This window comes from Triturus cristatus, chromosome 9 (genome assembly GCF_964204655.1).
Source record: "Triturus cristatus chromosome 9, aTriCri1.1, whole genome shotgun sequence".
Classification (NCBI taxonomy): domain Eukaryota; kingdom Metazoa; phylum Chordata; class Amphibia; order Caudata; family Salamandridae; genus Triturus; species Triturus cristatus.
In genome coordinates, this window is record NC_140592.1 from 524,095,464 (window position 1) to 524,118,921 (window position 23,458).

General features: G+C 41.9%; 1 protein-coding gene across 1 annotated transcript in view; it reads right to left on the reverse strand.

Annotated features, from left to right (window-relative positions):
• The window catches only part of RCE1 (Ras converting CAAX endopeptidase 1), a 226,335-nt gene that overhangs the window by 123,505 nt on the left and 79,372 nt on the right, over positions 1-23,458 (reverse strand). The gene's annotated exons all lie outside the window — the stretch shown is intronic.

The window sequence follows — 23,458 nt, forward strand, 5'->3', positions numbered from 1 at the left end:
GCCTCCAGAGTGCGGTGGACGGCAGTGCCACTGCGGATTACATTGCCACTATACAGTGTGAACTTCAGCATGATGGGGAATAAGGGGCTGGACTAGCTCCTTGTTTCCAGTCTACATTAACATGTGCATTGTCTCAAACTGTGTTTTAATGAGAAGGAAGTCTTCGATGCTGTTCAGACTACCACCCGAAATTGTCCTTAGTACAGGTGGGGGTTTATTTGGAACAGATGGGTGCAACTGAGGTAGCCTGCTTCAAATCACCAGAGCAGTCAGTGGTGGGAGCACCCCACAGCCACACAGACCTGATGTTCTTTGGAGCAGAAGATAAAAAAAAACAAATGAATGCGCTGTCCGTCCTGCAAATGCGCTGTGCATGTGATACTACAGACACATCTCTGCTGCTGCTGATGTGCAGATGCCACTGATTTGTCAAGAGACAAAGTGAGCAGGAAATGCTCATAGGGTGGGGTAAGAAAGATGCAGATGTTCGAAATATGTCTCAGTATGGACTGTTATACGGCATATTATGGTGTGAAGAGTAAAGGGAATTAGGGACCACCGACAAATTGGAATCAACAATATCATGTAAAAGAAATATTGTGTCAAAAATATGGTTTACAAAAATATGTTATTTCCTATCCTTATAATGGCAAAGTTAAAAAATATAGAAAAAAAATATTGTTTCACACGAATACCATTTAAAACATAAAATAATTTTTTCTTTATATATAGAGATATATATATATATATATATATCACTTCAATACTCTTCCTCCATATTTCCATTCTTTCAGATACTGGATGCAAAGAGCACGGACCACAAAATCCTTTAAAATTCCGCTCAGTTTATTTCATGCTTTTCACAAAACAGGAACGGCAGCCATTACGCGTTTCGTCCCTCCCTGGGGACTTGATCACATATCTATATATATTCACAGAAAAAACATAGATTTCAGGGGTGTTATAGTTAGCTGGCCATTTCACTCGTACAAAACCATAGAAATTCCTCCGTTATAGTTAGTTCTGCTAACTATAACTCGCGCGCACGCAATGCACTACTGATGATGTCACATATTGCATCATTCATGACATGGTCAGTGACATCACTGATGACATCACTGGTGACATCTCAAATGAATTCACTGATGACATCATCCAGTGAATGTGGTTTAGTTTGAAATTTAAATATGTATCATATATATACCAATCTGTATTGAAGATTGAGTGGATATATAACTGTCTGGATGGAGGATTTAGTGGCTGTCTGACTGTCTGTTTAAGTGAGTAATTAAGTGTCTCACTTAATACATGGATTAGTAACTAAACTATGTGAATGTGTGCATCACTGTCTCTGTTGTTGTATAACATGCTGCATCAGTTGGTCACTAACTACATGAGTGTGTAGATTAGTTATTGATTAGTTGGGTGAGTATTTGTATGGGACACTGAGTTTGTGTGTGGTTGGATGTGTGAATGGTTGATTGACTAGGTGTATAGGTTTAAGACTGCATGTGGAAACAGTTGTTTAGGTGACTGAGTGTATATATTTGTGTGTTGGTGAGCGAATGTATGTTTTAGTTGTACATCTTCAACAAAGTAAAAATAGAAAAGGCATTGTATGTGAGAGTTGGTGTATATAAATAAGTATGTGTAAGAGTCAGTGATTGTGAGAGTAACTATATGAATGAGTGTATAATTATAATGGTCATTTCTTAACATATTAACTATGAGTTACTATGTGTTTGAATAAATGAGGTTGTTGGATAATTGTGTAAGTGAGTAAATGTAAGTGTGATTAATTTTTTTCATGAGTGAGTAGGATGACTGCATAACCGACTAAGATGACTGCTGAAGTGTCAATGTCTATATATGTGTATAAGTGAATTTGATAGTGTTCTATTAATTAGTGACTGGATGTATAAATGATTCTGTTGTTGAATGGGTAGTTGTGTGTGTAGACTTAGGAATCAGTGAGCGGGTATGTAGTAACTGGTATTGGTGTGTCAATGGTTTCAAATATGGTACTCTGTATTTTACAGTGAGTGATGAAAGGTTATACTAGTGTATGATGAGGTGTATCAGATTGTCACGTGGATGATGTCATCAGTGATGTCACTGACCATGTCATGAATGATGCAATATGTGACATCATCAGCAGTGTATTGTGGGCGCGCGAGTTATAGTTAGCAGAACGGAGGAATTTCTATGGTTTTGAACGAGTGAAATGGCCAGCTAACTATAACACCCCTGAAACCTATGTTTTTTTCTGTGAATTTCTAAGGTTTTTTAAATGATAATTTCTAACTATAACGTCTCTGAAACCTATGGTTTTTTCAGTGAATTTGAAAGCTTTTTTAAATGCTAATTTCTAACTATAAGGTCTCTGAAACCTATGGCTTTTTTTCAGTGAATTTCAAAGGTTTTTTGAATGCTAATTTCTAAGTGTGACAGTAGTTATACCTATTTTTTACTGTTTTTAACTGTTTATTTATAAATATTTTATTCATTAAGTAACATTATATATTTTTCAGAAAATTGCCAAAAAAATGATTGGTATGCGACCAGTCCGCGACTCCTGCTCCCGCGACACATGCACATTACAGTAGGAGATGCTTGCACGGTGGCGGGTCCAGCGTGACATCATATACGTGCTGGGGAGAGCTGGGTGCGCGACTCCTGCAAAAAAAAATTATGTTCCAAAATGATATGTATGTGTCTTTAATATACATATTAGGGCAAGAGATTATCGAAGATATTCATAAAAATAATATATTTGTACTGATCATAAACTTATATTATTTTTAAGTATATTTTCACGAAGTCGAGTGCATGCATCGTGAGTGCAGAGAACCAGGTCAGCAGAGCCGTTGTAGAGCCAGAGAACCAGGTCAGCAGAGCTGCTCTAGAGCCTAAGAAGCAGGTCAGCAGAGCTGCTCTAGAATCAGAGACCCAGGTCACCAGAGCTGCTCTAGAGCCAGAGACACAGGTCAGCAGAGCTGTTCTAGAGGTCGAGAACCAGGTCAGCAGAGCTGCTGTAGAGCCAGAGAAACAAGGTCAGCAGAGCTGCTTTAGAGGGAGAGAACCAGGTCAGCAGAACTGCTTTAGAGCCATAGAACCAGGCCAGCAGAGCTGCTCTAGAGGCAGAGAACCAGGTAATCAAAGCTGCGTTAGAGCCAGAGAACCAGGTCAGCAGAGCTGCTCTAGAGCCAGAGAACCAGGTCAGCAGAGCTGCTTTAGAGCCATAGAACCAGGTCAGCAGAGCTGCTTTAGAGCCAGAGAACCAGGTCAGCAGATCTCTTTAGAGGGAGAGAACCAGGTCAGCAGAGCTGCTCTAGAGCCAGAGAACCAGGTCAACAGAGCTGCTCTAGAGCCGGAGAACCAGGTCAGCAGAGCTGCTTTAGAGCCATAGAACCAGGTCAGCAGAGCTGCTTTAGAGCCAGAGAACCAGGTCAGCAGAGCTGCTCTAGAGCCAGAGAACCAGGTCAGCAGAGCTGCTCTAGAGGCAGCGAACCAGGTCAGCAGAGCTGCTTTAGAGCCAGAGAACCAGGTCAGCAGAGCTGCTCTAGAGCCAGAGAAACCAGGTCAGCAGAACTGCTCTAGAGGGAGAGAACCAGGTCAGCAGAGCTGCTTTAGAGCCAGAGAACCAGGTCAGCAGGGCTGCTCTAGAGCCAGAGAACCAGGTCAGCAGAGCTGCTCTAGAGCCATAGAAAAGGTCAGCAGAGCTGCTCTAGAGTCAGAGAAACCAGGTCAGCAGAACTGCTCTAGAGGGAGAGAACCAGGTCAGCAGAGCTGCTTTAGAGCCAGAGAACCAGGTCAGCAGGGCTGCTCTAGAGCCACATAACCAGGTCAGCAGAGCTCCTGTAGAGCCAGAGAAACCAGGTCAGTAGAGCTGCTATAAAGGGAGAGAACCAGGTCAGCAGAGCTGCTCTAGAGCCAGAGAACCAGGTCAGCAGAGCTGCTTTAGAGCCAGAGAACCAGGTCAGCAGAGCTGCTTTAGAGCCAGAGAACCAGGTCAGCAGAGCTGCTCTAGAGCCAGAGAACCAGGTCAGCAGAGCTGCTGTAGAGCCAGAGAAACCAGGTCAGTAGAGCTGCTTTAGAGCAGGAGAACCAGGTCAGCAGAGCTGCTTTAGAGGGAGAGAACCAGGTCAGCAGAGCTGCTTTAGAGCCAAGGGACCAGGTCAGCAGAGCTGCTCTAGAGCCAGAGAACAAGGTCAGCAGAGCTGCTCTAGAGCCAGAGAACCAGGTCAGCTGAGCTGCTTTAGAGCCAGAGAACCAGGTCAGCAGAGCTGCTTTAGAGCCAGAGAACCAGGTCAGCAGAGCTGTTGTAGAGCTAGAGAACCAGGTCAACAGAGCTGCTCTAGAGCCTAAGAACTAGGTCAGCAGAGCTTCTCTAGAGCCAGAGAACCAGGTCAGCAGAGCTGCTGTAGAGCCAGAGAAACCAGGTCAGCAGAGCTGCTTTAGAGCCAGAGAACCAGGTCAGCAGAGCTGCTTTAGAGCCAGAGAACCAGGCCAGCAGAGCTGCTCTAGAGCCAGAGAACCAAGTCAGCAGAGCTGTTTTAGAGCCATAGAACCAGGTCAGCAGAGCGGCTTTAGAGCCAGAGAACCAGGTCAGCAGAGCTGCTCTAGAGCCTAGGAACCAGGTCAGCAGAGCTGCTCTAGAGCCAGAGAACCAGGTCAGCAGAGCTACTGTAGAGCCAGAGAAACCAGGTCAGTAGAGCTGCTTTAGAGGGAAAGAACCAGGTCAGCAGAGCTGCTCTAGAGCCACATAACCAGGTCAGCAGAGCTGCTGTAGAGCCAGAGAAACTAGGTCAGTAGAGCTGCTATAAAGGGAGAGAACCAGGTCAGCAGAGCTGCTCCGGAGGGCGAGAACCAGGTCAGCAGAGCTGCTTTAGAGCCAGAGAACCAGGTCAGCAGAGCTGCTCTAGAGCCAGAGAACCAGGTCAGCAGAGCTGCTGTAGAGCCAGAGAAACCAGGTCAGTAGAGCTGCTTTAGAGCAGGAGAACCAGGTCAGCAGAGCTGCTTTAGAGGGAGAGAACCAGGTCAGCAGAGCTGCTTTAGAGCCAAGGGACCAGGTCAGCAGAGCTGCTCTAGAGCCAGAGAACAAGGTCAGCAGAGCTGCTCTAGAGCCAGAGAACCAGGTCAGCTGAGCTGCTTTAGAGCCAGAGAACCAGGTCAGCAGAGCTGCTTTAGAGCCAGAGAACCAGGTCAGCAGAGCTGTTGTAGAGCTAGAGAACCAGGTCAACAGAGCTGCTCTAGAGCCTAAGAACTAGGTCAGCAGAGCTTCTCTAGAGCCAGAGAACCAGGTCAGCAGAGCTGCTGTAGAGCCAGAGAAACCAGGTCAGCAGAGCTGCTTTAGAGGGAGAGACCAGGTCAGCAGAGCTGCTTTAGAGCCAGAGAACCAGGCCAGCAGAGCTGCTTTAGAGCCAGAGAACCAGGTCAGCAGAGCTGCTTTAGAGCCAGAGAACCAGGCCAGCAGAGCTGCTCTAGAGCCAGAGAACCAAGTCAGCAGAGCTGTTTTAGAGCCATAGAACCAGGTCAGCAGAGCGGCTTTAGAGCCAGAGAACCAGGTCAGCAGAGCTGCTCTAGAGCCTAGGAACCAGGTCAGCAGAGCTGCTCTAGAGCCAGAGAACCAGGTCAGCAGAGCTACTGTAGAGCCAGAGAAACCAGGTCAGTAGAGCTGCTTTAGAGGGAAAGAACCAGGTCAGCAGAGCTGCTCTAGAGCCACATAACCAGGTCAGCAGAGCTGCTGTAGAGCCAGAGAAACTAGGTCAGTAGAGCTGCTATAAAGGGAGAGAACCAGGTCAGCAGAGCTGCTCCGGAGGGAGAGAACCAGGCCAGCACAGCTGCTCTAGAGCCATAGAACCAGGCCAGCAGAGCTGCTCTAGAGCCATAGAACCGGGTCAGCAGAGCTGCTTTAGAGCCATAGAACCAGGTCAGCATAGCTGTTGTAGAGCCATAGAACCAGATCAGCAGAGCTGCTGTAGAGCCAGAGAAACCAGGTCAGTAGAGCTGCTTTAGAGGGAAAGAACCAGGTCACCAGAGCTGCTCTAGAGCCACATAACCAGGTCAGCAGAGCTCCTGTAGAGCCAGAGAAACCAGGTCAGTAGAGCTGCTATAAAGGGAGAGAACCAGGTCAGCAGAGCTGCTCTAGAGGGAGAAAACCAGGTCAGCAGAGCTGCTCTAGAGGGAGAGAACCAGGTCAGCAGAGCTGCTCTAGAGCCATAGAACCATGTCAGCAGAACTGCTTTAGAGCCATACAACCGGGTCAGCAGAGCTGCTTTAGAGCCAGAGAACCAGGTCAGCATAGCTAGCAGAGCTGCTCTGTAGCTTAAGAACTAGGTCAGCAGAGCTCCTCTAGAGCCAGAGAACCAGGTCAGCAGACCTGCTGTAGAGCCAGAGAAACCAGGTCAGCAGAGCTGCTTTAGAGCCAGAAAACCAGGACAGCAGAGCTACTCTAGCTGACACTGACTGACACTGATTGACTGACAATGACTGACACTGATTGACTGACACTGACTGGCTACTCTCTACTACTCTACTACTCACTCTCTACTACTCACTCTCTACTACTCACTCTCTACTACTCACTCTACTACTCACTCTACTATTCACTCTCTTCTACTCTCTACAACTGACTCTACTACTCTCTACAACTCACTCTACTACTCTCTACCACTCACTCTCTACAACTCTCGCTCTACTACTCACTATACTGCTCTCTACTATTTGCTCTCTACTACTCTCTACTACTCACTCTCCACTAATCACTCTCTACTACTCGCTCTCAACTACTCTCTACTACTCACTGTGTACTACTCACTCTACTATTCACTCTACTACTCACTCTACTACTCACTCTACTACTCACTCTACTACTCACTCTACTACTCACTCTACTACTCACTCTCCATGCTACTTGATGCCTGAGGCTTGAGCCGGGCAGATGCTTTTACTTGATTCTTAAATATTCTTGTGTGATATTACTCCCTCTGTGTCCTACCCCCCCCCCCCTGCACAGCGCGCGGATTTATCGCAGCGCGTGTCTCCACCAATTGAGGGTGGAGGCATAGATTCGTTTAATTTTTTAAAAATTACCTCCTGCACCCCCCCCGAATTCCGCGCTGCACGGACAGCACCTCAGCCTCCCCCCAGAGCAACCGGCCAGTTCAGGGCGGTCTTGCCGGGACACGGAAGGAATACGACGGCGGCCATTTTGGGTAGGGCTAGATAGTATAAAAATAGACGGCTATGACTCCGCGCAGCGGACGTGCTCAGCGGGCACGCCGCATTCACGCCGGAGTCAAGCCAGAGTCCAGCCCGTCTGCGCCCGTCCGCGCACAGGGCCAGGGACCCTGTGAAAAATGTCATACCCAGGTGCTATGATAGACAAGATCTGCTTGACTTACAAATAAAGCCCTGCTGTGACTCAAATAAACTCGATCCCTCATACTGGGCAGGCCCAGTGAGCTGCCAGGCCTGTCGCCACACTTTTCTGTGGTCTCAAGTTTCGGCCTTCTCAACACCCCAGGATAGCTTTAAAGCAGCCCTAATAAATGCCAGATCTGTACCGAAGCATGCCCAGCATATCCAGGACTTATTGATAGATGACAATTTAGATTGTCTCTTCATTACGGAGACATGGCTTAAACCCTGGTGCACCCCTGATGTGGTTCACACCCTGCCTCCTGGATATGGTATACAAAGAGTAGATAGAGAGAATGAACAACGTGGTGGAGGAGTGGCCATTATATATAGGGACTCCCTCAGCTGCTCGACGATACCACTGCAAGAGCTAACAGATGCAGAAGGGATGGGTTTCATAATCAAAATTAATGATAACTTCTCCTTCTCGGGGGCTTTGATCTATCGCCCACCAGGACCCTGTGCTGGCTTCCTGGGTAACATCGGAGAGGTGCTCAGCCCATTGATACTTAGGTATTCTAATTTCACTCTGATGGGTGACATAAACATCCACCTAGAGTCCACAACCGATGCACCTGCTGCCTCCTATCGGGAAACCATGGAGGTCTTGGGCCTCACTATTCGAGACACCCTAGCCACCCATGAGGCAGGGCATACAATAGACTGCATTGCCACTAACCTAGACACTTTGACAACTAACCCCCTTAGACCCCAAATTTGGACTGACCATATGCTGATTCCTTTTATGCTTCCCCTTATGTCCTACCGAGAAAACGATCATAAAAAGAACACAGCAAGGTCACAAGGGATGAATGGAAAACGATACTATCCCACCCAGAACTTATAACTATAGCCAGGAACTGTAGACCCCAGCTGGTAGTACCTGCAAATCCCATCAGTTTCAGAACATGGATGAATGATCTGAAAGGTACAGTTGGGCAGGGAAAAAACAGAACGAGGCAGGGTAGAAAGAAAACATCTGCACCCTGGTTCGATCGAGATCTCAAAGATAAACAAGGGGAGCTTAGAAGAGCTGAACGAAGCTGGCGGAAAAACTACTCTAGCCTAGAACGTAGCAAATACAAAAGGATAAAAAATGCCTATCATGCGCTAATTAAACAGGCTAAAAAAAGGTACTTCTCGTTGGCAATAGAAACAGCCAGCAGCAAACAAAAGGAAATATTTAAAATTGTAAACGGCTTTAATAAGCCTAAATGTTTAGCGCAGGATATCCCGCCCTCGCAGGCACTCTGTGACAAGATCGCAGATTTCTTTGAGGGAAAAGTACAGGGGCTGACGAAGGATTTCGATGTCCCTATATTAGAGCCAAGAACAGAGGATGATATAGTGAGGCAAGGGGCCACGCAGTTGACAACTTTCCTTCCAGTTAGCCTGGAGGATACCAAAAGAGGAATTCTGGCAACAAAATCCGGATCCTCCTTCGACCCATGCCCAGTTAGACTTTTACACCTCATTGTGGACATTGCCAATCCAATAATAAATGCCATTGTCAACTCCTCACTGTCCACAGCCAAAGTCCCCCCAGAGTGGAAACTGGCAGCGGTAAAACCACTGCAAAAAAAACAACTCCCTGACCCCACCACATTGTCGAACCTACGACCCATCTCACTTCTTCCGGCCCTGTGCAAAGTCACAGAGTCAATTGTAAATAAACAACTTACTCGTTTCTTGGAAGATAGTGATGTATGGCACCCCAACCAGGCAGGTTTCAGGGCCCAACATTCCACCGAATCGGCCCTCCTGTTCACTACAGAAACTATCCGCTCAGCCCTAGACCAAGGCAAGAAGGCCGTCCTGATTTTATTAGACCTATCGGCGGCCTTCGACGCGGTCTCACATGCCATCCTATTAGACCGGCTAATAACATCTGGTGTCACAGGGACAGTGCTTGAGTGGATAAGAAACTTTTTAAGTGACAGGAGGCAAGTGGTGACCCTGGGGGAATTCTGCTCCAGTGAAAAAGTGCTGTTGACGGGAGTTCCGCAGGGTTCGAGCCTGAGCCCGACCCTGTTTAATGTTTATACTGCACCCCTGATAAAACTGATATCGTCATTTGGCATAGACGCTATAGCCTATGCCGATGATACACAACTTATCCTGGTAATGGATAAGGATAACCAAGCCTGGGAGGAAAAGCTCAAAGGTTGCCTAACGGTCACCTTTGAATGGATGCGCCTAAATCATCTGAAATGCAACACAGGTAAAACAGAGATCATGCCTATAGGCCCAAAAAATGAGTTCATCCCACGATTATGGTGGCCAGAAAAAGCTGAAATACCACCTCATACAACCAACTCGGCCCGTAATCTGGGGGTGCATTTTGACTCTGACCTGTCTTTTAGACAACAGGCAGCTAGAGTGGCAGGCATGTGCTTTGGGGTAATAAAGGGACTGAGAAAGTTCTTTGATCTTTTGCCCTTTGAAGCAAGGAAAACAGTTACGGTTGCACTTGTAACATCGCGCATCGATTACTGCAACAGCCTCTATGCTGGTACAAATAAAGCTGTCACATACAAACTTCAGATGGTGCAACATGCAGCAGCGAGGCTGGTTCTAAAATGGCCGAAAAGATCATCTGCAACCAAAGCCCTCAAGGCATTACATTGGCTGCCCATTACAAAAAGGGTTTTGTTTAAAGTACTGTTAATTACTTTTAGAGCTGTTCACAACCTAGGCCCGTCCTATTTGAGGAAAAAATTCAGCAGATACTGTCCAACCAGAGCATTGCGTTCTTTAACGGCCAACCTGCTTACCGTCCCGAGTTTCAGACTCAAAACTCGAGGGGGCAAATCCCTGGCGGTACTGGGAGCAAAAGCATGGAATACTCTTCCCCCCCAGTTGAGATTACTGGATAAAGAAATAGACTTCCGTAAACATCTAAAAACCTGGATCTGTAATCTCCAAGATATAACTGCCAGAAGCCTAGTGTAATTCGGGTCTCGGTCAAGTAAGCATAGGGACTACCTAACATCTGGTGGTCCTTTCCGGGCGCCTAGATGCTCCTTGGAGCGATTGCCGCGCGATACAAATTGGCATTTACATTACATTACATTACTCTCCACTACTCACTCTCCACTACTCTCTAATAACTCAATCTCTACTACTCTCTACTACTCAATCTCTTATACTCCACTACTCTCTACCACTCACTCTCTACTTCTCACTCTCTACTAGTCTATTCTCTACTACTCACTCTCTACTACTCACTCTCTAATACTCACTCTCTACTGCTCTACTACTCACTCTCTGCTACTCTCTCTATTACTCTCTACTACTCACTCTCTGCTCTCTATTACTCACTCTCTACATCTACCTCTACACCTCTACCTCTACACCTCTACCTCTACACCTCTACCTCTACACCTCTACCTCTACACCTCTACCTCTACCTCTACACCTCTACCTCTACACCTCTACCTCTACACCTCTACACCTCTACACCTCTACCTCTACACCTCTACCTCTACACCTCTACCTCTACACCTCTACCTCTACACCTCTACCTCTACACCTCTACCTCTACACCTCTACCTCTACACCTCTACCTCTACACCTCTACCTCTACACCTCTACCTCTACACCTCTACCTCTACACCTCTATCTCTACACCTCTACCTCTACACCTCTACCTCTACACCTCTACCTCTACCTCTACACCTCTCTCTACACCCACACATATGCATATATATATGCATATATATATATATACACACACATATATGAACATATATATAATCTGCATATCTATATAAATACAAATATAAATGCATGCATACATATACATATGCATACATATGAATGTTATGTACATGAAAGTTTGAAAACCACTAATACAAGCAAAGCTAAAAGCCACCTAATTATTAACAGAATTAACTTTAACTTAAACGAGGGCGAGACCTATTGCATTTTCAATGCTTGTTTACTTTGGTTCCAATCAAGATGGCTTCAGGTGTGCCATACTTTTGTCATGAGTAAGACTGGTAGCGCTCTAGTTGTTCTTTAGAACACTCTGGGACATTCTGTCATTGGGCTTTACTTGGGCTACATCTGGGTGATATCTGTGCTACATTTGGGCTCTTTTGTCTCTGGTGGCCATCTTGGGAGACTTATTTGTTATGAAGTTTCCTAATTTCCTCATTTACTACAGTCTCCTCAGTAGAAAATACTTTCAGTTTTTACTTTGATTCCATCAAGAAGGCATTCAGATGTGTCACACATTTGCCATAAATTCGGAATGTTAGCACTCTAGTTTCTCATTAGATCACTGTAGTAAAGCTACTGCTCACCAGGGAAGTCTGCTGCTGGTATTGAAAGTGCATGTTTCAGTCTGCATGTCAGAATTTTTTTATGAAATAGAAGAGGATTTGAGAAGTCAAAATGTGCCCTAATTTTTCTTTCTGCAGCACTAATCATACTTTCTATGGCAAAATGAACCCCCTCATTTTGTTCCTTTCTAAATTAAATCTTTTAAGAGTTACCACTTTTTTCCAATCATGATGGCTTCAGGTGTGCCATACGTTTGTCATAAGTAGGACTGTTAGCGCTCTAGTTGTTCATTAGAACACTCTGGCAAGCTGCAGTAGAACACAAAGAAATCAACTGACTGTCTCTGCCCTTGTTGGATGTACATGTTTTATTGAGAATGTCAGACTTCATTCTCACATGACTGAGAAAGATAATGTGAACTTACAGAAGATATGCTCTCAGTTTAGCTTATAGATCACCTCTGTGGGAAAAGCATGAGAAAATAGTTTTCTCTCAAAAATGATTCATGATATCCCAGTAGAAGGCTTTTTCACATGGTAAAATCACCTTAGAACACACCACAATTCCTAAAAGGAGTATGGTACCATCAGCAAATGATTTATAATGTAACTAAAGTCTTAAAACCTTCTATTAATTGCAATGCTTTTTTAAGAGGTGCTATCATGTATATTGGTCCCGAAATGGCTGCCAACACTTCTTGGATGAAGTGCTGATAGCCAATCATATCTCACGATGAGATGTGTGGTTAGGCTCTGTGCAGATATATCTATGATTTTACTTTTGATTTTCTCAGGAACTACTGAACGGATTTACACCATTTAACCAAAAGGCAGTGTAGCTGCGATTAAAGGTTCCTATGGAAAATTGCATGGGGAAAACATGTTTTGGGACCCCCCTTTTTTCTCGGCCCGCTTGACAAATCACCCCGAGACTTTCAGGATAGGAGCGGACCAGAGCGTCCCACCAGTTTTGAAAATTTTGCGAAGATTCATCAACCGGCGCCAAAGTTATTCCAAAAATAGAATGTTGCGGATTTCCTATGGATAATAGGTCCTAACTATAACAACCTACTGGCGACCGCCAGTAGGATATATATATATATATATATATATATATATATATATATGCTGTACACTCCGTCAAAAGCTTCCACGTTTCTCGGGAACAGACGAAACAGACCCAGATGTCAGTGCAAGTATTTTTGTTTATTTGTCACCGAGCACTGCCGCCATTACGCGTTTCGGCCTTCCAGAAGCCTTGATCACATGGATATATATATAATAGTTTAAAGTACTACATCTTAAATATATACATGAATATAATGTTTACTAAATAAATCTCACTAATATTTATTACTATATATAAATATATACTTATATTAACACACATACATACACACACACACCTATATATATATATATATATATATATATATATATATATTCACTGGAAAAAACTAAGGTTACAGGGACTTTATAGATAGGAAGTAAAATTTAAAAAAAATAGTAATTCACTGAAAAAAACAAAGGTTGTAGAGTCGTTATAGTTAGGCTTAGGTTTTACTCATACAAAACAAGTGTAATTCAGCAGTTAGTTAGCCATGTCATGAGTGATGTAATATGTGAGGTCATAAGCAGTGCATTGCGGGGGCGCAAGTTATAGTTAGCTCAGCTAACTAGAACTGCTGAATTTCTCTGGTTTTCTACGAGTGAAACCTGAGCCTAACTATAACGTCTCTGTAACATTTGTTTATTTCTGTTAATTTTTATGTTTTTTTTTAAATTCTATTTCCCAACTATAACATCTCTGTAACCTTTGTTTTTTTTCAGTGAATTTCTATGTTTTTTTAAGTAGTAGTCACGTTTGCAGAGTGTGGGAGAAAGGTGGCCGGGCCTCTGACCAGCTCTCAGGAATTCCACAGTGCAGGATTTACAGGAAGTACCAGGAGGCCTTCTTGGCCCCCAAGCTCCCTCAGGAGTAAAGTGGACTTCATCCCCCAACCAGTAGCGCAGCAGGAGTAGCGTTTGCAGAGTGGTGGCGAAAGGGGGCGTGGCCTCTGATGACTTCTCATCAATCCTTTTGTTTGGGACTTACTGGAGGTAACATGAGGGGTAATTGGCCCCTAAGCACATCCTTGGGGGCCAACTACCCCTCCTTTTACCTCCAGTAAGTTCCAAACAAAAGGATTGATGAGAAGTCGTCAAAGGCCACAACTCCATGCTCCACAGTCCTGCAAACGTGGCTTCTGGCGCACTACTGCTTCTGGGATGAAGTCCACTTTAGTCCTGAGGCCCTAAGGAGGCAAGGGGACCTCAACCCCCCACCAGCAGTGCGCCGAGAGGCGCGTTTGCAAAGTGGTGGAGAAAGGGGGCGTGGCCTCTGACCAACTCTCAGCAATCCCTGGGGCCTGATCCTTTTTAAAAAAAAAAAACACAAAAAACGGGAGTGGGGCCACGCGGCCCTCTGCCCGAGGCTGATTTCAGTCCATGGGAGCCCATCCCACGGGCCAGGCTTTTATATATATTTTTTTAAAGGAGAGTGTGGCCAGCGCGCCCCCCCCCCTCCCCGGGGCAATATTACCCCGGGGGCTCCATCCCTCGGGGCATTGCCACCATGTTGGGGACCGCAGCTCCCCACCTCCTGTGGGAGCCGGCATTGCTTTTGGAGAGAGGAAGCTGCCAACACGCAGCTCCCTCTGTCCAAAAAGCAATTCTGCTCCGCTTCGTGTGCCCCTCTCCTATATTTATGATATGCACCCGGAGGTTAAGCGCGGGAGCACTTGCTTTTTTTTTGTCGCAAATTCGCAAATATGGCAATTTCGTAACACTTGCTTTAAAAAAAATGCTTTTATGCTGTGGCAGGGTCTCGAGGGGGGACCGCAAGACCATGGCTTGGAGGTCAGGGTATGCCTATCCTGCCCCCTTTTCTTTATTTTCACTTTTTTTTGGGCGGTGGGGGGCTCTAAACCGAGTCCCAAAATGGCTGTCAATCCTAACTGGTTGATGTGTTGGCAGCCAATCGTAGCGGTGCATTTCTCTGCACGAGCACATTTTTGTTCACGAAGGCTTTGCCACCAGAGAGATCACTATAATTATGAATTTAAATTTCTTAACAACTACTTAACAGATTTGCACTAAATTAAAACTTAGGACCTTATAAGTGTTTAGTTATCCAGCACAATATCCTTGGTGCAACAACATCAAGTGTTGCATGGCTAAACACTTATAAGGTCCTAAAGGCGAGACCTATTGGCTATGCCAATGCTTGTTCTAAAAGGTTATCTTTCAATGAGGCCAATGGCATAAACAATTTGCTTGTTAAAAGAAATGCTGCTGTATAGAAAATTACATGTGCCCATTCTGTGAAAATTCTGGCCACAGATGTCCCGAATACATGCAAGAATGGAGTCAGCTACAGCAACGCCTCAGAAACACCCCACTGCAATGTGCAGAGGCTGATGTGTTTACTGATTTTGCAGTGATGAAGCGCATCTCATCTCAGAAGAAAGTGGGTGACACAAGTACAATCAGGATAGTATTCCGTGCCAAAAAGCAACTCGGTATTGGTTTGCCATTCAGGGCTATACCTGCTGCTTTTGCAGACTGCCTCCATGTGCAGTGGTGCGCCATTGCTGTTTATCACCTCTCATGAACTGCTCATTATCCTGGAGGACTAGTGTGTCGTGCATTGTGGCGGTGACTGCAGAAGGATTCCTTGGCCTGCGAGCAGTGCATTTTTAGTAAATAGGCAAAATTTCATCACTCGCACAGCTTTACACCCCTCTCACCAATTGCCTATCCCAGGGGTAGAACTAAAATGTGAATTACGCTTCTAACAGAGCAATGGCTGAAGTGGGCTGCTCCACTGTATGTATGATTTTCTATGGGCTGATCTAATATGTGAATGGCACTCCAAGTATCTTGATATAATGGACACAATTACGGCCTGTTGAGCAAACCTTATACATCTTATTAAACACAAAATTGACTCAGGGTGATGAAGAGTAGTAGATTCAATGGTGTGGCAGGGTGGCCAACATTTTTACAAGGATCTATAGGTAACTTTGTCTAAGGATAGTGTAACCCAACAAAAAACAGTGTAGAAAGTGGCTGTCCAATTCAGAGCGCCACCTAATCTGAATTGATGGATGATGGCGTTTTGATCCGGACACTGTTTTGAGCATCAAATAAACATGAGTTACTGTTATCAAGGGTGCAACTGCTGCCTCTTTGCCCCATCTTTGTGCACAATAGATCTAGGTCACCATGACTAAGACGGCTGCCCCATGGAAAAGAAGGAGTAAAGAGAGATTAGCCCAAAACAGTGTACTTTTGGTAGAAGTACAGATCAGATGTTGGAGAACTCTTCTCTTCTATTCCCTCTCCGCTGACCCTTGGGGTGACTGGTGCACACTGGACAGCAGTTCTACCCCTGCTAAACGACTTATGAATACAACAAGAATAGGAGCTATTTCGGCTAGCTGAGCCGTGGGGACCGATGGGTGCTACTGCGCCCACACAAGCAGTGAAGTGAGAGGTAGAGGGTCTACCTTAAGAATGAGGTGCAAGAACTACTGAAGCCAGGAAAGTGTGCGCAGTGAGAGTCTAAATAATGAATCAGAGAACTTACCACGAATAAGGTGGAGACTGAAGGGGCTGCCACTCACAGAGTAATTTATGAATCATGAAAAGTGAGAAAATCAATGTAAAAGTGTGTGATACAGCAGTGCTCCCAAGCCTTAAATGGTAGAAATATGCAAAAGGTAAGAGTACAGAATGGCTTTCAAAAAGAAGGACAGAGGAACAGAAAAATGTGGTCCCTAAAAGCCCTCACAAAGTGAAAGCTAGAGAAATACACTAGAACGAGAGCCGAACTTACAAGTAAGCAACCATCTGTGCAGCGGACATATTATTCCAGTAATTGCTCAAGTTACGAATAATATTCAAGAAATTATCATACTTTGCCTTTGGGGATCTTTTCAAATGTGTGCCCTTATGTAACTAACCTATACACTAATGGATGCTTCCAAATGATACAGACCATCTACATTACCATTGATGAAATGCTGTACTTTCATTGCTCAAGAGGTTAATAAAAAAATAATTATTTGAATCCTACTAGCTCTATAGGGATCAACATCCTCTCCAGGAACATCAAGTTGCATTCTCCTGGGTAACCCCGGTTACCATTTATCATCTAAAGATGCCTATTATTAAAGCCACCAAAAAAACAGGAAAGATGTAGAATTTAATCTACCAACGCTTCCAGTACCTAGGGAAACGAAGCGGGTCGCGGTCTACTGGAAAAGACTGCCTACTAACTAACACGTCATCTGCAATACCACGGAGATCGGCATATATGGTGTTAACACATCCTTCCTCATTCGTTACCATTCCTGCCCGGACAAAACATTGTACAGCAGAAGGTCACGTTTCATTACAAACTCTCCTGTAAATATCCCAAAACGTGACAAAATTCAATTTACGATGGTGCACAAAGCGTTCTTAAAACCCGCACAGGAATACCACTATTGTACAAACATGATGTTACAGTTGAGAAAACTAACATCTTTCCTTAATCAAATGTTATCGGATTCCTCTTAAACCACAGGAACGGGTTCATTACTGCAGCACACACACATTTATATATACTTTTATTGCAAGCATATGTGAGAAAAAGAAAACATTATACCACCTAAACAGTACGACTATATGGTTGCAATAAAAACAAACAGTTGCATTTAGTTTTAATAGAACTGTACAGGTGCTTCCTAGTTGGCAGATGTGCCTGAAACAGGGCATAGAAACCCTTTATAGTTGCACATTACAGGAAAAAGTGTTTCTTACTGGTGGTTAGGCACTACTGGCTTTGTTTTACTGTGACTGGAAGAAAAAGCTTAAACACAAAATGATGATAAAACAAGCATTGGCTCACGGAGAACATCAAAGCAGCCGTGAAAGTGATCGCGATCAAGCACGGCACGCGCCCGCGCACATGCAATCAAGCTCTAGGCTGGCCATGGTAGCATTTTTTTAAGCCCTCACTAAAAGTCTCGCCAGACCAGCGCATGCGCTGGGTCAGGCGAGACCTAAAAAGCACAATCTGTGTAACAACCTCTACCTTTCTGCCAATTCCGTCCAGCGGTTCGGCTTGTACGTTCGACAACATGTTTCTATGGGCATTAACATTACAAACACACCCTTATTTCGCACCACTATTTCTCTGTCCCCACTGCACGGATCACCCCCAAACTTTCCAGGACACACAGAACCTACTTTGATACTTTTTGGGGGGGAATTTCATGCAGATTGGCCACACGACGCCAAAGTTATAGGCAAGTCAAAAAAATGATTTTCCTATGGAAGCTAGATCCTAACTGGAACTATATACGGGTGACCGCCAGTAGGATGGATGGATGGATGGATGGGTGGGTGGGTGGATATATATATTCATAATCCGTTTCCGTCACGCCACTCCAACATTAAACTCCAAATGTACAAGAACTCGGGCAGAGCAAAGGGCGGCACAGCCAGAAATTAGTTCTTCAGGTACGCTTTTTTTTTTTTCCTCGTATTTTTTTTTTCAGCCGAAGTGCATTGTGCTAACAAAACAAAAGACAGGCCTACGCATGTCGACTGAAGCCTTCTACTGGACCATAGAGTCATGTCCTACAGAGTGTCTTTTTAAAGGGCCATTGCCCAAAATTACCTCCACACTCAATTTAAAAATAACAATTGTTTAGATAGCCAAATGCAACATTCTCCAGACTTTTTACATAGATCTGTACCCACGTCAACATTGTAATAGTAAATCAGAGTATTTTATGCATCACACATCTTTTTCTTTCTTCATGTGTATCAAACATTTTATTATTGTACATACAATATCTTGAGGGGAGAGAGATTTCAAGATATTTTTGTGAATAATTTCGTTTTTTTTTTAAATCAGTTCTTATCTAATGTATCTTCATCAGTATTGTAACTCCAACTCCCAAAAGGACAATGATTCCATGTTCTTAATAATAAATACATTTAAACATCTGTCTCGCACTAGATATCAAGTTTAGTTTCTCCGTACAAATGCCCCTTTCCAGCTACGTATTCCATACTATACATTCACATCTATAGAGAAATCACAAAGAGATGTAAATCTTAAAGTGCAAAAAGTGCAAAAAAGTACAAAAAAGTGCCAAAGAATTCAAGTATTATCTGACTTTCTATCTTTCATAAGCATTGATCTCAGCTAGATATATATATATATATAGAAACCTCTCAGTTAGGCAGATATTACAGTACATAGACAAAAAGTGCGTATGAGTAAAGTACTTATTAAAGTGCAATCCGTAAACATCACTCTAGTGCAATTTCCAAGTAATCAAATGAAAGAACCACTTCTACGCCAAAATGTTGCAATGCATAAAAAAAGGGGGCTCTTAAATAAGGCACGTATCAAAAAAGTGCAATCTGTAGATGAATATAAAGTGCATTTTTAGATCTGTTATCTTAGTGCAAAGATGACACAATTTATTAGATAAACCTAAATATATATATATATATTTTTAAAACAGTCATCCTTATAGTGCAATTAGATGTACATTCTGCCTGTAAGATAAAAATCTCAAAGGACAAAATATACACAAAACATGCATCATCGATAGGCGAGGTACCATTCCCCAATTTTTTGTTCTATTTGTCCTGGAGGATAGAAAACAGTGAACTAGAATTATAAATGTACATGTAACTGCATCTACATTCAAACCCCAAGGAATTTCCGTCCCAAAAATGATGATCCATACCAGTTCTCAATTTCCTACTCTTGGTTTAACCGAAATATGCTGGATTCCATAATAACACAAGCCTTTCTGCTCGCAATTGTGTTCATCCCATATATGTTTGGCTACTGTGTATGAATTGTCCTTGTTGATAATAGCTCTTAGTTGTTGAAGTATGTGCAGTTTAAGCCTATTCACTGTACCGATAACATATTTTTTACCACAACCACATTCTAAAGCATAAATAACATGGGAAGTCTCACAAGATATCAGTTCCTTAATTTTCTTTTTTGTACCATCGAATGATTCAAACTCTTTCTGATTACATCCGATTTGAGAGACTTTACATTTTGGGCATTTAAAAAAACCTGTTCTTTTGAGCCAGTTTCCTTCACCTTTCGCCTGAGCTGAGAAATAGCTTTGTGTTAATATGTCAACAAGAGAGGAGGCTATTCTGTATGTTAATCTTGGTTTTTCCGTAAAAAAATCCTTTAGATCTTTATCTCTCTTTAAAATGCTCCGATTCTCTCGTAATGATTTTTAACTTTCTTTTGCGAGAGGATGAAATCCATTATATATCTGATGACATCTTCTTTGGGTCATTCCTAGTTATTTTTGGTACAAGTAGATTCTCTCTAATACATGTTTTTACTCTTTTCTCAGCATCCTCCAAGACAGATGTTGGGTATCTTTGCCTTTGGAATCGTGCAACCATTTAATTTATTGGTGTCAAAAAATAGTTTTCTTCTGAACAGTTCCTCCTGGCTCTTAATAATTCTCCATACAGTACGCTCCATTTGAGGACTTTAGGATGAGGACTTTATGCTATTGCAGCTAGTGGGTTTGTGATGTAATTTTGAGCAAATTCTGTCTTTTTCAATATAAACTTGAATGTCCAAGTAATCAGTCATTTTCTTCCTTATCGGGTAGGTAAACTGTAGTTGTTGTGGGTTTCGATTTTATATGTGTGTAAACATATATAACACAATTTTTTTTTTTTTAATGTACATTATATTAATTGTTTTAGCTTTATATTTTAAATGAATCAGAAAGCTTTTAACAATTCAATTCCAAAACATTAAATAAATTACCAAACAAATAAAATTAAAAAACAAAAAACAAAACACATTTACAAAGAGTATTATACATTTTTTTAAAGAAATAAAATATAAATGAATACTATAAAATTAAAAATATAAACATATTAATAAAAAACATATTTAACCAATATTAGCAAATGTATTGGAGTTTGTGAATAATAGACATACTATCCCCCCTCCAGTCTGTGCAACAGTAGAGAAAGTGCTGGTATTCAGAAAGGTTAAATTTACTATTCCCACTCCAGTCTGTGTGACAGTAGGGAAAGTGTTGGACTTTGGAGGGGTTAGATGTACTATTCCTACTCCAGTCAATGCAATAGTAGGGAAAGCATTGTGTTTCGAAGGGATTAAATTCACTATTCCCACTCCAGTCTAAGCAACAGCAGGTAAACTACTTCACTTCAAACACATTACATATTTGAATAGCTCTATTAATTTAGAAAAAATATAAAACTCTAAATATAAACATTACTTCTTAACATAAAATATATATAAAAACTAAATAGAATGAACAGTTATCCAATTTACAAAATTCATAAATAATGTAATAATTAATTTTAACTTTAATAAAATAAAGATTATTTAATTATTACTTAATTAACTTTCCACCCTATACCCCTACAAACCTAGCAGCCTACACCCAAAATATAACTAAGGTATATAATTAGTACACAATGTACATTATTATTTATTAATTAAATATTTAGATATACATTAATAATTCTTTAAAATTATTATTTCATTAACTTCCCACCCTATACTCCTATAAACCCAACAGCCCGCAACTACAATATAACAAAGAATAAATTAGAATTACATAACGAATAATCTATTAAATAATTTAAAATAAATTATTAACTAATTACCAATGTTACTCAACTCTCCATGCAATACCCCAACAAACCCAGCAGCCTGCACCTACAATATAACTAAAATATATAAGTATTCAATTTACATAAATAATAATCAATTAAATAATTAATAATACATGGTTAATTACGTAATTGACTTTCCTACCATATACCCCTACAAATGCAGTAAGCCACACCTAAAATATAAGTATAATAAATCAATATTACATAATATACATCACTCACATACTTCAAAATTAATCATTAATAGTTAACTTCTCCCACTATCCTCCTACAAACTCAACAACCCGCTACAACACTATAAATTACTAATAACTATTAAATTAAACATTCTTAATCACTTGAAATTTCAAACTATATTTAACAAAATCAATAATCACACACAATAGTAACACAAAATTAATATATAAACTAAAACATATTAATTGAATTAAAAAACAATATTCTTAACTATATTATTGAAAACAATATTTACAACAATATTCAACAATGATTTTCCTTACCTGAAACAGCGATATTCTTGACAACAATATTTCTGCATCACAATATGTTTTTCCGATATTTACAACTCAATATTTTGCCCAAATACCAGGGATTCGTGCAGATCTCTGAGTGGGACTACTTTACCACCAGTGTAAAATGCAAATACAAAAAATTTAAACCTTCACAAAAGTCTGTGGGTCTATCCAAAATTCAAACAAGCAATGGTTGAAAGAGGAAGGCCTAAATAAATCAACGGCTCAAGCAGATCAACCAAAGCCCGCTCTACGTTCATGCCTATGAACTAAGAACTTTGGCTGAGGTATATCTAATAAACATATAATGAACGGGAAGGTATGGAAGGAGGATAAGAGCTATGTGGAGATGAAAGAAGAAAACAAGCATCATTAAAGAAAATATATACATACAAATAAATAAATAAATAACACCTCTGTTCCTGCCACGCTGTCTAATCTCAAAGCTCCAATTCCCAAGAACTCGGGCAGACAGGAAAAAGCGTCACAGACAGACAATGGTTGTTTCAGGTAAGCTTATTTTTCTTTTTCAGCCAAAGTGCATCGTATTCACAAACACAGCTCTACGCGTTTCGGCTGAAGCCTTCTTCTGGGCCATAGAGGGCAATCACAGAGTGTCTATTTAAAGGGCTATTGTCCTGCATTAACTCCACCCTAAATTAAAAACTGACAAATTGTTCGGATTGACAAGTACAATTCCTTTCAGTATTATACACTGATCATTGTAAGCATCAACATTATAATTGTAACTCAAAGTGCTTATTACCTCACATGTCTTACATATCTTTATACGTCAGCAAATTGTACTATCCAAAGTACTGTATTTTGGGGAATGGATTGTTCCAGAAAAATTATTGTAAAAGTACATTAATTTCTTATTGTTTGTTGATTCCAATCTGGTATAGATCCTCCAATATTGGAACATCCTCCCCTAATTGCTGTAATAGCTCTGCTAGATGTAAAGTACATTGGATTGTCATTAATTCAAAAAAGAAAAATTATATTTCAATTATTCTAAACACTATGATTCTTCACATCGCTCTCATGTTATTACAATATACACATTAAGACACCTGTCTTCCACTGATTGTCGTATATTGTACCTCTGTGCTGTAAGCCGTTTTTCAACTAAATATTTTCATTCTGTGTTGCTATCTCAATAAAGATCTAGAAAAGCAAAATAACTTGAAGTATAAAAGAGCACGGAAGTACAAAGCAGAATAAAGTGCAAATAAGAAAGTGCCCAAAAATTCAAACATTCTCTTGCTCATGCTTGCCTAACATTCTACCCTACATCAACATTTGTCACGACTTGACCTAAGTGCTGTGGGAAAACAGTTCATCTAAATGGATATTACAGTACATGGATAGAAAGTGCAAATTAGTAAAGTACTCTTTCACAAAGTGCAATTAATGAACATTATTCTTGTGCAATTTACAGTCTAAGTCTAAAGTGCATTATTCAAGAAAGACGTTGAAAGAATCACATCT